This window comes from Canis aureus, chromosome 4 (assembly GCF_053574225.1).
Source record: "Canis aureus isolate CA01 chromosome 4, VMU_Caureus_v.1.0, whole genome shotgun sequence".
Taxonomy (NCBI): domain Eukaryota; kingdom Metazoa; phylum Chordata; class Mammalia; order Carnivora; family Canidae; genus Canis; species Canis aureus.
Window position 1 is genome coordinate 74,307,088 of NC_135614.1, and position 14,552 is coordinate 74,321,639.

Below are 14,552 nucleotides of genomic sequence, written 5' to 3' on the forward strand. Positions count from 1 at the left end.
GGAAGATCCAAAAATACACAATTTACTGAGAAGTGTCATTTTTTAATATGGTGTTTGGGATCCCTGAATCCTGGTTAAGTCAGAGACCCTCAGGGACACTTGGGTGGCTCAGCGGTGGAGCATCTGCCTTTGGCTCAGGACGTCATCCCGGGGTCCTGGGATCAAGTCCCTTGTTGGGTTCCCTGCGGGGGGCCTGCTTCTCCCTCTCCTGTGTCTCTGCCTCTCTCTCTGTGTCTCTCATGATTAAGTAAATAAAATCTTTAAAGAAAAAAAAGTCAGAGATCCTCAACAAACCTGAACCTCAGACTCATTTGTTAAAGAGAGAGAGAAAGAGAGGGGTGGGGAGTGGGATGGTTTATAACATTACCTGTGAGGGTGGTTGTGAGGATTATAATCAAATAATGCATTTGAAAATGCCAAAAAACACATGATAGTACCTTAACACCAACCACCTAACATGATAGATGAGCTAACATATTAGACGAGCTAATGCACATCTCTCTAACATGAGTTCCACGAGGAATGATTTTTGTTTCGTTTGCAGAACCACTCTGCTCTGACCCACACTAAGGGTTCAATAAATTGGTGTTGAATGGGGGAAATTGCTCAGCCGCCACCCCGCCCCGACCTGCGCTACTGCATTACGGCAGGTGCCAGGCTGTGAACGCCAGGCTGTGCCAAGCTCCGCCCCTCTGGAGCTCTGCCCTGGGGGAAGAGGGGAGAATCGGAGGCTAGGTCTGTGTGACTGTTAGAGTTAGTGAGAAGGCAACGGGCACCCAAAAGTCCAGAGAAAGGTCCAGCAAAAGGCAACGGGAATCTGAACAGCAGACCCAACTTGGCATTCCAGGCTAGCCCCGCTCTGGAGTTTCCCTTGGCCGCTGCAGGGACTGGCCTGTCCTCGCAGGATTTTCGTTGAGACTCTGCGGCCCTGGACTTCTAGGCAGGGCCCAGGTGAGAGGTCGGGGGCCCCAAGAGGTGTCAAAGGGCCCAGCAGGGGTGGGGTGAAGACACTGGGCCTGATGCTTGGCTGCCACCCAGTGGGGGCAGGCACGCCAAGTCGGCCTGCAGCTTCCCCCCACCTCCCCCCCAGGCTGAGTCTCCCTCCACCCGTCTCTCCTTCCTGCTTGATGCACCTCGGCGGGGCAGGTGCCTGCGGGGTCGTGAGGCCCGGCCCGGGAGCCGCGGTTGACTTGAAGCAGAGCAGAGCCATTTGACTCCAGCAAAAAATGAGTTTAGGCGGAGAGAGCAAGGGAACTGCAATTCAGGCCAAGCAACCGGCGGAGAACCCCAAGATACCAAGAGAAGGCGAGCTCTTACCAGACCTTGGGAGGAAAGTGGGGAAGGTTACTCTGAAGACATGTTTCTAGAAGAGCAAGAGTTTGAGATTGGGGCGGTTCCTTGTTGGTCAAAGGTGGTGGTTAGTGACTTATTGTTGGGGAAGGGAGGGATCTCCCTTCCTTTTCTTTTTTTTTTTTTTCTCCAGATATTTAAAAATTTATTTAAATTCAATCAATTAATATATAGTGTTTTATTAGTTTCAGAGGTAGAGTTTAATGATTCATCAGTTACATACACCCAGTGCTTATTCCATGAAGTGCCCTCCTTAATGTCCATCACCCAGTTACCCCATCCTCCCACCCCCCTCCCCTCCAGCAGCCCTCAGTTTGTTTCCTATGATTAAGAGTCTCTTAGGGTTTGGCTCCCTCTCTGATTTCACCTTGTTTTCTTTCTTCCTTCCCTTCCCCTATGATCCTCTGTTCTGTTTTTAAAGTGCACATATGAGTGAGATCATATGATTAATTGTCTTTCTCTGATAAATTTATTTCACTTAGCATAATACCCTCTAGTTCCATTCAACTCCTAAGTGAAAAGTGCCTTCCTGTGTTGAAATAATTCTTACCTTCCTTTCCCCTGCTGGCTGTGTGGACTGTGTGGTACCTGCTGAGACCTCTTCCTTCAGGCCTTCCCCACCACATTTTTAAGGTTTCCTTGATTTTCACACCCAAGATGTCTAAATTTTGAGTGGAGCCAAGCTGGGGCCCCAAATAAGTACCCCCCCTACACAAAGCATTTACATTTTAAAGGAAGTTTCTAGGGTTAAAGATCAGTTCCACCTCCACCCCATGACTGTCTCCTGGACTCATTTTCTAGCCACTTTGTGGTTTTCACTGTAGCAAAAATTGCCAAAGAGAAGGCTCCCAGGATATTCCTGGTCAGCTGTCTACTATAAGAAGCCATATGTATACCACCGAGTGCAGTTATTTTTTAGAGCTTGATTAAGGAGGTGGGTGGGGGTGACTGGGTGACGGGCACTGAGGTGGGCACTTGACGGGATGAGCACTGGGTGTTATTCTATATGTTGACAAATTGAACACCAATAAAAAGTAAATTTATATATATAAAAAAAGGGACACGACCTTTACTAAAATGTAGTTTATTTCCAAAAAAGAGGAACGCTTTCAACTCTAAGTAAGTCCTCAAGAGCTTATCACATTGACATGGATAGAGGCTCTGGGTCACAGGACAGGGAAACCATAGAGAAAAGTTGCTCTAGGTGAGGGCTCAGAGAGTCAGTGTGAGGACTCTGAGGGTCCAAGGCAGGGTTGCCCATATAGGAAATGAAGAGATGGATGAAGCTTTCCTTCTGCTCATCTCCAATGAAGGCTTATCCTGAAGCTTCTCTATATCCCCACCTTCCCACCCTGGTTTTTCTCTTCGTGGACCTCACAAAAACAAAACCTTGTTTTGAGGGGGAAGCCATTATCTAATGATGGACCGGGTATCTCAGATTCTTTAAGACCATGGGCATAATGTGATCTCACTCCAACAGAATGGACTTTTGTTCACATCACGTATCATATCTTTCTATTCTGTGGACTGGTTCTGTCCAACAGAAATATAACAGGAGCCACAAATGCAAGCACCATGATGTAATTATATTCCAGAAGCCACATAAAAAATAAAAACAGGTCAACCTAATTTTAATAATATATTTTATTTAACTCAATATATCCAAAATATCATTTCAACATGTAAACAATATAAACATTATTAATGAAATATTTCATGTTAGTTTATACTAAATCTTTGAAATCTTGTGTGTATTTTACAGTTCACACTAGCCACATTTCAAGTGCCCAACAGCTACATGTAGTTAATGGCTGCCGTATTGGACGGTAGTGTTTGGACCCTTCTACCATAAGTGATAAGCTATGAGTGCCTTGCGTGTGTTAAATGTTCAGCAAAATTTCATTTGAGTCTACTGAATTATTATTATGAAAAAAGATATATGTGTGGTATCTGTGTCTACTTCAAGGTCCCTCTTAAACCATAACTATAGCATAAGAAAATTGGAAACATTGTTTGGCTCTGTTCATCATCCTCTGCACTCCTCCATCTCATATCCTCTCACCGCTATCTTCAGCCCATTCACAGGAACCCTTCATAAACATTTCCAGATCGATTTGATAAAATGCTACTTCGTTTATGTTATATTAAATCTTAAGTATAGTTTGTGAAGACTGGATAAAGATGATTTTTCTGATTACTAATGATTCTAGAAAAAGAAAACAGTAAAACTGCAGAAACTTATCAAAGAGCTAATACAAGAAGAAATTTCAGAACTAAAATACATGAAGCTCCACACTGAAAGGCTCCCATCTGGCACTCAACACAAAGAATAAAAAAATGATCTACACTGAGACCAATCATAGTGAAATTTCAGAGTAGTAGTGATTAATAAAAAGCAACCTAAATGTTTTACTACACTTCAATGGTGAATAAGACTCAGAATGGCATCAATCCTTTTAGCGTTGACATTACAACAGTGTTCACAGAAAATCAAGAAGATGTGACAGTAAAAGCATCTCAAAGGTTTTCCTTTTCATATACCGCTTCTTAAGAATTTACTACAGCATTTAGTCCCAGCAGAACAATGGCCTAACCAAGAAAGAGGAAGACAGAGAATCAGTCAATAGAACTGGCGAAAGAAGAGCGTTAAGATTTGCCTTAAGACATCAGCTGTGCAGTTGGCTTGGAGAGCAGTTAGTTCAGACTGAATCAGTGGAAGAATCCAGAAAGAACATATCCTAGGAAAAAAATTAGTCAATAGGTTGACATTACTGGAAACTGAATTAGAGGAAATTGAAAGGCTGAGCAATACACACAGAAACAAAACAAAACAAAACCTAAACAATTTTTTTTAAACAGGCAATATTAACTCCAAGGGGGAGAAAAGTACACAAATGAAAACCAGATAATAATATACTATTTAGCTAAAAAATAAACAATTTTTACATAGTTATAAGAATATGAACTTGGAATGTTTGAATGCTTATATAACTCAATATATTGTGGTATAACTAATTGAGAAGATGATTCTTGGATTTGAAAAGCTCTGACCTATTCCTGGGAATCTAGAAGGCTATGTGCACATTCAGGACTGTGCACATGTTGAGGAAAGACCTGAGAAGGCCCTAAGTGCTCACTTTTGATCACCCTTGAGCCTCTGCACAAGCAGGAAGTGAAGGCTAAGGTAGTGTCATAAACTGTTTGCCCTTTTTTTTTTTTTTACACAAAAATAAAGCAATTATTATTTGGGAAATCTGAATGAGTGAATGAATTAACTAATAAATCAAACAATTCTTCAATTATCTCTGAACAAGTCACTTCAGGCAGTCTTGGGAATATGGTACTCTGGCAAACATTCCCAGTTTGTTTAGCTTCCAAGCTTGAATGAGTAAATAGTACCCTTAGAAATTGGGGTGAATCTCACCTTATGAACCTCGCCTACTTCTCTCCTTGCCTTCAATCTCTCCAGCTTAGGGACAAGGAAACTCACCATTTCATTGTTGGATAAAGTCACAGTTACTCAATTTCACTTCTTTCTCTTCCTTTCTCTTTTCATAAGTTTTTTGATGATGAGGTCACTTACAAAGATTGATTTTTGCAAAACTTGAACCTGGTCATTAAGATCCACTCATTGCATAACTCACTTGCTTTCAGCCTTGCAGACTGTAAGTCATGAGGCTGACTCTTGGAAATTCCACTCCTCGGAAACTCAAAATAACAATAAGGTACTCATCTTAACTATGAAATCATAGAGAGGAAAATCATAGTGTCTCTGTTAAGTAGAATGTCCTTGCTGCTCCCTCATTTCTGAAAATGATGCTACTCACCACTCAAGGCATTTCTTTCTTTTTTTTTTTTTAAGATTTATTTATTTATTCATTCAGAGAGACAGGCAGAGACACAGGCAGAGGGAGAAGCAGGCTCCATGCAGGGAGGCCCAACGTGGAACTCGATCCCAGGTCTCCAGGATCATGCCCTGGGCTGCAGGCGGCACTAAACCTCTGCACCACCGGGGCTGCCCAGTCAAGGGATTCCTTAAATACTGCCTCCTACATAAAATGTGTTTTATTTATCTCATTTCTTCTCTAAACTTCTCTATACCCCTGACTTAGCACTTACTTTTGTGCTGTATTTTTTTTTCATTAAAAAGACTTATTGGGTACTTAATATGTGCCAGGCAATGTAGGAGTTGAGATAGCAGAGAATGAAAGCTATTGGAAAACAAACAAAAAATCCCCATGTCTTCCCTTTGTTCTCCCATCCTCCAACTAGATGAATCAGGGAACATACACTTTTAGAGTGTGACCTATAGAGCTTAGTACTGTTTCTGCCAGTTTTTTCTCTCTCATTGGAAGTCAATGTTTATATTTCCAAGTTTTAATTTCTAAAAATTTATAGCTGCTGTCTTGAATTTTTCAAAACTATTCCATGTGTTACCTTAATTTTCTTTCTTTTTCTTTTTCTTTCTTTTTTTTTTAAACTTGAACTCAGGACACTGAGATCAGGAGTCACATGTGCTATCGCCTGAGTCAGCTATTGCCTGAGCCAGCCAGTTTCCCCCTTTAAACATTTAAAAAAATACTTAATTTATGTATTTATTTATTAATTTACCAGAGAGAGAGAGAGAGGCAGAGACACAGGTAGAGGGAGAAGCAGGCTCCATACAGGGAGCCCAACACGGGACTCGACCCTAGGTCTCCAGGGTCACGCCCTGGGCAGAAGGCAGTGCTAAACCGCTGAGCCATGGGGGCTGCCCCCCCAAAATACTTAATTTTAAAAATGTATCTCCACTGATGTATTTGAAATTGATAGAAGCGCACAGAGAGAATCACTGTACTAACTGCTATGCTAACTAAGCTGTTTCAACACTTTCATAATGCCTAGCTTTTTCTTTTGAAACAGTGAACACACTGGCACTTTTTTTATTTGTAATGACTTGCTCAATATCTGCTTTCCCTATCAAAGTGTAAGCGCCATGAGGGCAAAGATCATGTTTTCTTTGCACATTACTAGGCCCACAGAACCTACCATAGTGTATAACACATAGTAGGCAGAAGATAAGCCTTTATTACAGAAAGATCAAGATTTATAAAAATACTAGGTTAAATTATAAATTACATCTTCCTTGACTAGCTTTTTACAGTTATTGAAACCTTTGATATTGTCCCAGATATAATTAGGAAAATTATCCTGATGTGATCATTGAATTCAAGAAGCCTCCTTGGACTGTTCTTTCTCCTGCTTAAATTTTTTTTTAAAGATTTTATTTATTTACTCATGAGAGACACATACACAGAGGCAAAGACACAGGCAGAGGGAGAAGCAGGCTCCATGCAGGGAGCCCAACGTGGGACTCAATCCTGGGTCTCCAAGATCATGCCCTGGGCTGAAGGCAGCACTAAAGCACTGAGCCACCTGGGCTGCCCTGTTCTCTCTCCTGCTTAAAGTAGTTGTCTGCTTTCCTCCTCCTGTCCCTGATCCAATCAGAACACCCTCTCAAACTTACTACACTGACTGTCCATTTAGTCCCATTTATTTTCTCCTCATAACCTTGTGTCCTTTTGGAAGAAGGCTGTCCTACTGATCATGCCACTGAAATGACAAAACAACTTCCTCTCTCTTGTCCCCAATAATTATCAGTAATTATTCTCATAGAAAGAATTTTCTTCATGGAAACAGAACTTCTTACAACTTTTGTCCCCAAATTAGTTCATTCCATCTTCTTTCTCCTGAACCAATTATAAAAAGAGTTGAACCAGTGGCACCTGGGTAGCTCAGTTGGTTAAGGGTCCGACTCTTGGTTTCAGCTCAGGTCATGATCTTAGGGTTGTGAGATGGAGCTCCACGTCAGGTTCAGCACCCAATGCAGAGTCTGCTTGAGATTCTCTGTCCCTTTTCCATCCTGTCTGCCCCTCTCCGTGCCCCCCCCCCACTCTCTCTCCCTCTCTCAAATAAATAAATAAATAAATAAATCTTTAGAACATAGTCGAACCATTTAAATATACATGAATAGTGGTATACCCTGTGTCCTTATGTTAGGATAAATGCATATTTGCCTTCTCTTTCTCTCAGGATGGCACTTCTCAACCCTGGCTGCATATTAGAATCACCTGAGGAGCTTTAAGCAAATACTTATGCTTGGGGCCCCACTTTCAGAAAGTCTTATGTAAATTATTAATGGTGAAGCCCAGGCATAGATGTATTTATAAACCTCCTTACCTTAGGAATTATAGAAAAAGTCAGGGTAGAGACCTTTCTCCTGGAGCCATGTTTCTATTTCCCCCTTCACCGCTTGCCAGAGGGCATAGGGCAGTGTTCTTACCTAAGGGTTCTCTTTAAGTGTTGTGCCTTCACTTTAGCAAAAGGAGATCAAGTACCTGATTGCTGATCCTTGTTGTATAAGTCAACTGCCTGAATCCTAGTTAGAATCTAATTTTCAGCCTATTTTGTGGATCCTCAGTTTAGAATCACCATAGCAACTATTTAAACATTATTATTAGAAAAGTAAATCAATACCCCATAAAACAAAGTAAATGCTCAAGTAAAAGCTTACATGGATATTAATTTTCAGTAAGGTTTTTTAGACTTTGTATCACAGAAGAGGCCCTGAGAGAGAGAAAAGTGCAAAGTCCTTATTCACTGGCCCTTAAGTGGGGAGCTCAAACAATAGTGACCGTTTTGAAGGATTTTTTTTTGCCAGCGGAGTGTGAAGGTCTCTATCGGCCCAGTAGTTGAAAGCAAGAAACTAGCAGCTGTCACTGGCACACAGCTTCTACAGTGGTTTCTCCAATGGAAAATGCTGATTTTTCACTTATGTTCATAGGACCCTGTCATCGAGATGCTTACAGCCCCGGGAAAATAAGTCCTACACACATGTACATTTGAGAGCAAAGTTTACATATAATTGAAGATCATATAGAGCATCATGGATGAACTTCAGCATTCAGCGAATGGAGAGAGGTCATAGGCTTCAGCTATAGCTGGTAACATCTCAGGGAAGGAAGAGCATTGAAAAGTGGGTAGGAGTTCCATGAGGGGAAGGGAGGAAGAGGAACATTCGAAGCATTAGGAAGAATTATAGCAAAGAAAAAAAACAAGGTAGATTTGGAGATCATGAAAAGACCAACAGCTAGATCAGAAACTTCTTAGGAGAGAACAATAGAAGGGATTATTGCCAAAAGTGCTTTCTAGATTAGTCACTTCTGGTGCCAGGATTCTTTTGTGTGTTCCAAGATTAACACTGTTTATGAATATTGAACATTTCTCACTTCTTTTTTCTTTCTTTTGCAGGAACTCATTTAAAGAACTTTTAAAGGTCATGAAGCTCTACATGCAACTCAGTGTAGTCATTGATTAGGAAGACATTGTGGGCTCCTTCAAGAATGAGAGTTTCGAGCCAGTGGTGGTTGATGCTATAGATCACTGCACTCCCCTGGTTGTTGAGAAACTTAGAAGGCCATTTGTGACTATCCTTACTGGCACATTTGGAATTATGAATTTTGGGATGCCTGGGTGGCTCAGTGGTTGTGCACCTGCCTTCGGCTCAGGGCATGATCCTGGAGTCCCAGGATCGAGTCCCACGTCGGGCTCCCTGCATGGAGCCTGCTTCTCCCTCTGCCTGTGTCTCTGCCTTTCTCTCTTTGTGTGTCTCTCATGAATAAATAAATAAAATCTTAAAGAAAAAAAGGAATTATGAATTTTGGGCTGTGTGAGCCTGTGTCTTATGTTCCAGCATTCTACTCCTCCATGACAGATCACATGGATTTCTGAGGCCTAGTGAAGAACTGATGTTCTTCATTTCAACCTTGAGGGAATGGTATATTTATACTCAGGTTGATGACTGTCATGTCAGGGAACATTTCCCAGAAGGCTCCAGGCCAGAGCTCTTTAATCTTCAACTGAAAATTAAAGAAAGCAGAGCTGTGGTTTGTTAATTCTGACTTTGCCTTTATTTTGCCTGACCGCTGCTTCACAACATTGTTTACACTGCAGGTTTAATGGTCAACCTGTTGAACCAATACTCAGGTAAATAAAACCTTTGTGCCCCATTTGGATGTGAAGAGTCACCCTCATGATGCTGTCTTTAGCGCACAGATAGCAATTGTTCAAAAGTTACATCTAGGTGGGTTTTTTGAAGACTTATTTATTTATTTGTTTGTTTGTTTATGGGGGGAGAGAATAGAGAGAGAACAAGCAGGGTGAGAGGAAGAGGGAGAGAGAATCTCAAGCAGACTCTGCTGAGTGCAGAGCTTGACACAGGGCTTCATCATGACCCTGAGATCATGACCTGAGCTAAAATCAAGTCAGATGTTTAACCAACTGAATCACCCAGGCATCCCATAAAGCTAGGTTTGTTTGTTTATTTGTTTTAAAGAAATTGCTTTATAATTTTGCCAATGTACAGATAAGGATATTCTCCAATGCTTTTTTTTTCTGTAGGCTTTATAGTTCTGGATTTTACATTTAAACTTATGATCTATCCTGAATTAATTCTTTTTTTTTTTAAATTTTTTATTTACTTATGATAGTCACACAGAGAGAGAGAGAGAGGCAGAGACATAGGCAGAGGGAGAAGCAGGCTCCATGCACCGGGAGCCCAACGTGGGATTCGATCCCGGGTCTCCAGGATCACGCCCCGGGCCAAAGGCAGGCACTAAACCGCTGCGCCACCCAGGGATCCCCTGAATTAATTCTTGTATATAAATTATTTAGAAGACTATGGTTCTTTAAAATATATATAGATATTCAGTTATTCTTTATATCTCAAAAGAACCTGCTGGGATTTTGTTTTGGGATAAGCTGAATCTATAGATCAACTTGGGAGAATGGAGATCTTAAGAATATTGAGATTTCAGATCCATTAACATGGTAATCTTTCCATTTATTTAGAGTCTAGTCTCTTCAGTTTAACTCAATTATGCTTTGTAGTTTTCAGTTGCATGGGAATTTTTTGTTAGATTTAATCCTAGGTGTGTGAACTTTTTGAAATTTTTTATATTACAATTTTCGATCACTTTTGCTATTACATAGAAATATAATAACTTTTATATATCAACCTTGAGTCCTCTAATTTTAATAAATTCACTTATTAGACTCTAGTTTTCTTTTTTTAGACTGTAGCTTTCAAAGGGTTTTTAAAAATTTTTTTAAAGATTTTATTTATTTTTTCATGAGTGACAGAGAGAGAGAGAGAGAGAGAGAGAGAGAGAGGCAGAGACACAGGCAGAGGGAGAAGCAGGCTCCATGCAGGGAGCCCGATGTGGGACTCGATCCTGGGTCTCCAGGATCATGCCCTGGGTCGAAGGTGGTGCTAAACGGCTGAGCCACTCAGGCTGCCCTCCATGATTTTTTTAAATGGCTCTTTAATTTCCTGGTTCACCCATTAATTCTTTAGTAGGATGCTTTTTAACCTCCAAGTGTTTGAGTTCTTTCCAAATTTCCTCTTATGATTGAGTTCAAGTTTTTCACTCCACTGTGATCTGAAAATATGCATGGAATAACCCCAATCTTTTGGTACTGGTTGAGACCTGATTTGTGACACAGTATGATATCTATTCTGGAGAATGCTCCATGTACACTGGAGAAAAATGTATATTCTGTTGCATTAGGATGGAATTCTCTGTATGTATCTCTGAAGTCTATCATTCAAAACCCTTGTTTCTTTGTTGATCTTCTGCTTAGATAATCTGTCCCTCGCTGAGAGTGGAGTGTTGAAGTATCCTACTATTAATGTTTTGTTATCCATGTGTTTCTTTACTTTGGTTATTAATTGGTTGATATAATTGGCCTTTCCCACATTGATATAATTAGGCTTTTCCTGCATAAGTGTTCATAATAGTTATATATTCCTGTTGGATAGACTCTTTAAATATGCTATAGTATATATCCCTCTTCATCTCTTACTTCAGTTTTTGATTTATTGTCTAATTCATCTGAAATGAGGATTGTTACCCCAGCTTTCTTTTGAGGGCCGTTTGCATGCTAAGTGGTTCTCCATCCCCTCATTTTCAGTCTGAAGGTGTCTTTATGTCTAAAATGAGTCTCTTGTAGCTAGCATGTGGATGGGTCTTGCTTTTTTATCCAGTCTGATACCCTGTGTCTTTTCACTGGAGCAATTCATGTTCAGAGTAACTACTGAAAGATATGAATTTAGTACCATTGTGTTACCTGTAGAGTCCCTGTTTCTGCAGATTGTTTGTGTTTCTTTGGGCTCCTTATTTGCTTACAAGATCACCCTTAATATTTCTTGCAGAGCTGGTTTGGTGGTCACATATTCTTTCAGTTTCTATCTGTCCTAGAAGCTCTTTATCTCTCCTTCCATTCTGAATGACAGCCTTGCTGGATAAAGTATTCTGGGCTGCATGTTTTTCTCATTTGGTACCCTGAGTATACCATGCCAGCCCTTTCTGTCCTGTCAGGTCTCTGGATAGACCTGTTGTTAATCTGATGTTTCTCTTCCATTGTATGTTAGGAATCCTCTTGTCTTGAGCTGCTTTTAGGATTTTTTCTTTATCCCTGAAATTTGCAAGCTTCACTATTATATGTCAGGGTGTTGATCCCCACCCCTGCTTGTGTTCTCTTGCTTTCTCTCTTTGTCTTTCTCTGTCAAATAAATAAATAAATAAATAAATAAATAAATAAATAAATAAAATAAATCTTGGAAAAAAAGAAAAATATTTTAAAGGATAAGCTGGTCTCATAAAACTCGATTGAAATTGCACCTTCTTGTATTTCATGAGGTTATGTTTCTAGAGGTTTCTTTTTGAAAGCTTTTTGATTCTGAATTCAATTTTTGTAAAAAAAATAAAACAAAACTTTAATAAGCTATTTAAAGCTACTTAAAATTTCTAATTTTTTAGTGTCAGTTCTGAGAAATTGTTTTTAGTCAAATAATTTGCTCACTTCACATATCTGATAACCAGATATTTCATTTTTCATAGATACGAAGTGATATATGGGAACTGGGAGCTCTGGAACAATTGGTGCTCTACTCCAGGTATCTTATCAGTTATATATGCTGCCTTGTCAGAACGTTTTTCAACCCAACCCCAGGATATATAGATAGCTCCAGTGAGGTGCACCCTTCCACATTAGTGCTTCAGGATTATGCATGTCACACCCTGCATTAGTCATCCTTAAAGTGTGGTTCTTAGCCCATCTTTGTCAGGTTCACTAGAGATACTTATTAAAAATATAGATTCTAGGCCCCACCCTAGCGTGAATCAGAATCTCTAGGTTTGAATCCAGGTAATTTGCATTTTCAACAACACCAAAACTGCATTTATATGGACTCAACATTTGAGTCTTTAAGACTGACTGTGAGACAACCACTATTTTTTATTCTTTCCCTCCATAGTCTCTGCTAAATCCCAAAGTGAACTACCAAACTGAAAAATATGTTCACTATCAGTTCTGTCTGTGAATATTCTAAGAGAAATATGTAATAATCATTCTTTTCAAATATTAGTCCACTTTGATGTTGTATAGTAGAAAAAAACATGGACTTCAGAGTTAGACACAGCCTGAATTGAATCCTGGTTCTGCCATTTATTTGATATATTCTCTTCAACAAGTGCTTTTTCTTCTCTAAGCCTCAGTTTCTGGGAGTGTAAAAGAGCTATAATCTTAGCACTCAGGATTGTTCAGAGGATTGGATATACGGTTTTTAAAAATTGCATTTAAATTAAATTAATTAACATATAATGTGTTATTGGTTTCAGAGGCAGACATCAGTGATTCATCAGTCTTATATAATACCCAGGCTCATTACATCATGTGCCCTTCTTAATGTCCAATGCCCAGTTACCCCATCCCCCATCCCACTCTCCTCCAGGGACCCTAAGTTTGTTTCCTATGATTAAGAGGATATATGTTTTTAAGAGTTCCATTGCAGTACCTGACACATGTTGGGCATGACTAAGTGGTATTTGCCTTTGTTATTACTATTGTTACATCTCAGTTAACAAGGACCACAAAACCAGACACATGCCCCTCAGTTGGTTAACTGGGAGGCAAAGATCCAGTTACTTCTGTATTTTTGATGTTTCACATTACAGCCTGGCTTATAGCTTTCTATACATTCTTGAGAGATTTACCATCATCTTTTTCATTAGGTCCTCCCTTATCCCATAGCAGCCACTACCACTGGGAAAGGAATGAGCTCAAGCACATGAAAAGTGGATGACTCTGGAAGCACAGAAAGAAGGAGAGAGAAGAGATGACAAACTCTCTCAAAAGTATACCCACAGAACATCATTTAGAGAGAGTGGTGGTTGGGAAGGACACAAATACCCATGAACTTAACTTGCCTTGTGGCAAAGCCCACATAGGTTACTGGAAACCTTTAGAAAAATGAGAATTTCAGATCATATTGTATCGTTTTGCCACATGTGTCTCTCTGACCATCTTCCAGCACTACATATTTTTGCTGCCTCCCTAGCAGTGGTAGATGAGATCCAGCTCCTCCTAACCATTTGGGAATCCTGCTTACTTCCCAGTGTCCTCTGGGGGAAGCCCATCGTGCAGGATGGGGAAAGCTGTTGACATGGTCCTCTGGAGGATACTATCAAAAACTTTCCCTGTCTTCCCTCCTGATCCACAAGAGACAAATTTGAAATTTATCCAGTTATAAAGCCTGCAGGGAGAGGATATACCATTCCTGTGATCCTGGAGAAAAAGGATAAATCAAGGCTCAGAAAAACCTCTGTCTTCCAGGCCATCCAGCACAGTTGATGTTAGCCTACGGAAAAGAAAGGTTTCCATTTATCCTAAACAAGAGAAACACAGAGAGTTCAGATGTGTGCTTCATGAATGGTATAACTCTTCTTTTTGTTCTCTCCAGGAATTTGAGAACTTTATTGCCAAATTTGGACATGTATGTTCTGTTCTTAACACTGGGCTTCATGATGTACACCCAATAGGTTGAGGAAGACCTAATGGAGATAAATGCTGCCTTTGCCCCCCTTCCTCAGGGTGTTATATGGAAGTGTAAGCCTTCTCATTGGCCCAAAGATGTCAAATTGATAGCCAATGTAAAAATCGTGGACTGGCTTCTTCAGAATGACCTTGTGAGTAAGGACTTCCTCCTTCTACAGACAGAAGCCATTCTGCCCTTCTCTCTCTCCACTTAATTTTTCTTTAGGGTTTATTGCACCTGTCACTCCTACCTGGGCACTCCACCATCATTGAAAAGGAAAGCATCT

General features: G+C 40.3%; 1 pseudogene; it reads left to right on the forward strand.

Moving 5' to 3' along the window:
• The first annotated feature begins 3,772 nt into the window (after positions 1–3,772).
• On the forward strand, positions 3,773–13,893 carry LOC144311741 (UDP-glucuronosyltransferase 3A1-like; annotated as a pseudogene).
• The last annotated feature ends 659 nt before the right edge of the window (positions 13,894–14,552 follow it).